At 37.8% G+C, this 3,744-nt stretch overlaps 1 pseudogene; it reads left to right on the top strand.

Annotated features, from left to right (window-relative positions):
- The first annotated feature begins 585 nt into the window (after positions 1 to 585).
- LOC132654492 (U6 spliceosomal RNA) lies at positions 586 to 700 on the top strand (annotated as a pseudogene).
- The last annotated feature ends 3,044 nt before the right edge of the window (positions 701 to 3,744 follow it).

Below are 3,744 nucleotides of genomic sequence, written 5' to 3'. Positions count from 1 at the left end.
ACTCAGCTTAAACAGGAAGGAAAGCCACCTGTAGGTGTAGGTCCACCACAGAGGAACACATACTTCCCGTGACATGTCAGTCACAGAATGACAAGCTTCTGTATATCTAGGGGTGGAACTGAGAGTACTGTACTGTAATTTTTCAAGAAAGGAAAATGCAATGGTGTTTGCCAGGGGTTGAGGAATGGCACAGTGGAGAATTCTTAATTGGTGTAGAATGACCATTCAGAAAAAGAAGAAAAAACAGTAATCTTCTGAAACCCAATGAGAGGCTGGAGGGGTGGAGGGGTCTGGGCTGGGTAGGGGTGAGGTAACAGTGCTTTCTGCACAAGCATAAAGACTGAATTTGAATCTTCAACACCTATGTAAAAGCCATGCAGGGTGTGAGTTCTTATAGCCTCCAGCTCTGAGGGGAGGGGAAGGGCTGAGGTGCAGAGGTGCCCTAAAGCTTTATGTGGCACACTGATCCCTTGCTCTCTCCCCCAGCCTGCATAAACATCACAGACTGCCGTCTGGGTAGTGATTGTCCTTTACTCCCCGTTTCTTGGCAGGAAATATGATCTTTTCCACAAAGTAAAACTTCTTGTGCTTGCTTCGGCAGCACATATACTAAAATTGGAACACTGGAACGATACAGAGAAGATTAGCATGGCCCCTGCGCAAGGATGACATGCAAATTCGTGAAGTGTTCCATATTTTAAAAAAAAAAAACAAAAACTTCTCCCCATAGTGATATAGTTTCCAATCTCCCTGTCCCACCTGCCCCAATAAACCATCCTACCACACACCATCACACTAAAATTGACCAAGGAGGACACCATCATACCAGACACCATCATATGAGACACCATCACAACAAAAGAGATCAAGGAGGACACCATGACTGAAGAGACCAAGGAGGAAGTGAACGAGGGAAACACCATCATACCAGACACCATCATACAAGATACCATCACAACAAAAGAGATCAAGGAGGATAACATCATAACTGAAGAGACCAAGGAGGAAGAGAACGAGGGCGACAACATCAGGCCTGGCAAGCCTCAGGACGCTGGCACAGCTCTCCCTCAAAAAGAGACCGAGGACAACATCACACTTGGCCAGCCTCAGGACACTGGCACAGCTTCCCCCCACAACCAGCGTCAACGCTGGAAGCGGGTGAAGAAGACAATCATGAATGGCCTCAGACATCTGTGCTGCTGCTGCCTGCCACCTGCTAAGACAAAGGCCGCCTCATATAAGAACATGACTCCAATGAAAAGGGACCTTGGAGCCACCCTCAGCACCAGGTGAGTGCATTACTTCACTTCATTTTATTCACTTTTCCTTCTGTCCTTTGTAACTAATCTCTCCCTAGTGCTATAGTTTCCAGTCTGCCTGTTCTCCCTGCCCCAAGATGGGTTCCCATGTTGAGAACTGAGGCCTACAAGCAGCCTGATGGGAATTCTTTAGAAAGAGCCTCCTGCCATCCTTTTGCAAGTGCCCCGCACCCACAAACATGCCAATCCCATCACAGGTTACATTGCTTGAGTCCTCAGACCCAACTCAGAACAAAGCCTGGAAAACTCAGTCTTGGAGTGACTGCAGTGGTAGCTGTGCCCTCTCTTGACACCAATTCTGCCCTAGTTACTCACCTCTTGCATATCTATTCTTGTTCCTTCAAGGCGACCATTCACATTGGATCCCACACTCACCACCACATGCCACACTGTGGAGATGTGATAGGTGTCCTGAGAAGTCTAACTAGAGACTCTTGGAGGAGCAACCCACTGTGTCCCTGTGTCATGGCAGCCTCAAGCCCCTACCTCGTGTATGTACCAGCTAGACAGATCTTAAGGCTGCTTCCATTTCTTCAAGTCTCTGCCCTTTGCATATTCTTGCACAGTTAATCAGCCTTGCACAGCCTTTGGGGAGAGTTCTGGGAAGCCTTATCTTTCCATCCTAGTATCACAGTGGTAAGACTTCATCTCTTGTGTTCTTTCTCCCTAGACTGTATAGTATAAATGATTTATAAAATCTTTATACTATAGTATAAAATGATCTTTATATAACTTATATTATTATAAAGATTTATAAATCATTTACACTATAGTATAAAGATCATTTAAATGACCTCTATATAATTTATAATATAAAGATTTATAAATCATTTATACTATAGTATACAATAAATGATAGTATAGGATAAATTATAGTATAGTATAAGTGATTTATAAATCATTTATACTTTAGTATACTATAAAGGATAGTAAAGTATAAATGGTAGTATAGTATAAATGATGCTATATATAGTATAAATGATAGTATAGTATAAATGATACTATATATACTATAAAGGATAGTATAGTACAAATGATACTATATATAGTATACATGGTATAATTTATACTATACTATCCTTTATATTATACGATCATTTAAATGATAGTATAGTACAAATGATACTATATATAGTATAAATGATATAATTTATACATATACTATAAAGTATAATATAAGTAAAGTATAAATGGTAGTATAGTATAAATGATACTAAATATAGTATAAATGATATCATTTATACTATACTATCATTTAGAGTATACTATAGTATAAATGATTTATAAATCTTTATAGTATAAATTATATAGGGATCATTTAAATGATCTTTATACTATAGTATAAATGATTTATAAATCTTTATAATAGTATGTTATATAAAGATCATTTTATACTATAGTATAAAGATTTTATAAAGCATTTAAAGTATAAAGTTTTATAAATCATTTATAGCATAAAGATTTTATAAATCATTTATAGTATAAAGTTTTATAAATCATTTATAGTATAAAGATTTATAGTATAATAGGCAAAGAATTGCTTCATCTTACTAGATATATATGTAGGTTCATTATCAGTCTTAATTTGTGAAGGTATCCCCAAAATTTCCATTATTTCCAATAACTGTGTAATTACACTTAAAGCAGTTGCCCTTTGAAACCCTGGGTATACACCTATGGTACGGTGTACATACCTTTGTTTTGCAAATTCTGCAGAATGAAACATATCCATCTGCCATATTTCACTTTTTTCGTATCCCTAGGCTTACTTCCAGCATGCAGTCGAGTGTGGTTATACAGAGGACATGTGGGACATTTTTTATTATTTCTTTGCTTGTTGCCCAAGTTATAGAAAAATAAATTATCTTTTACTTTTAACATCGTGTCTTTCATGAAATGTTGAGGTGTTGTAATTGATCAGTTTCCTCATTTGCTTGTACCAATGGACCTGGAAAGCCTGTATGAGACCGAATCTGCGTGATATATAACGGAGGGTTTCTACTTTTGTTAAGCCTTTTGCAGTTGCATGAATAATGAAGTTAATTCTAAACCATCAGGAATAAAGTCAGCAGTTTCTATATGACAAACAACTCATTCTACATATTGAGAGCCAGCAATTATATTAAGATTCAGGGAAATCTACTAATACCATAAGGATTACATACAATTTTGATTTTTGAATCGATTTTTGAACTGAACTATATGGTCTTTTGATCACCTGGCTTTTATGTGTGTGTGTGTGTGTGTGTGTGTGTGTGTGTGTGTGTGTGTGTGTGTGTCTGTGTTGTAAATCTTTAATCTCTCACTTGGGAGACAGAGAAAGGTGGCTGTCTGAGTGAGATAAGCCTGGTATACAGAGTAAACGACAGGACAGCCAGGGCTACACAGAGAAAGCCTGTCTTGAAAAACAAGAAAACAAAAAACG

This window comes from Meriones unguiculatus, chromosome 5 (assembly GCF_030254825.1).
Source record: "Meriones unguiculatus strain TT.TT164.6M chromosome 5, Bangor_MerUng_6.1, whole genome shotgun sequence".
Lineage (NCBI taxonomy): Eukaryota > Metazoa > Chordata > Mammalia > Rodentia > Muridae > Meriones > Meriones unguiculatus.
This window is presented reverse-complemented; position numbering and strand designations above follow the sequence as displayed.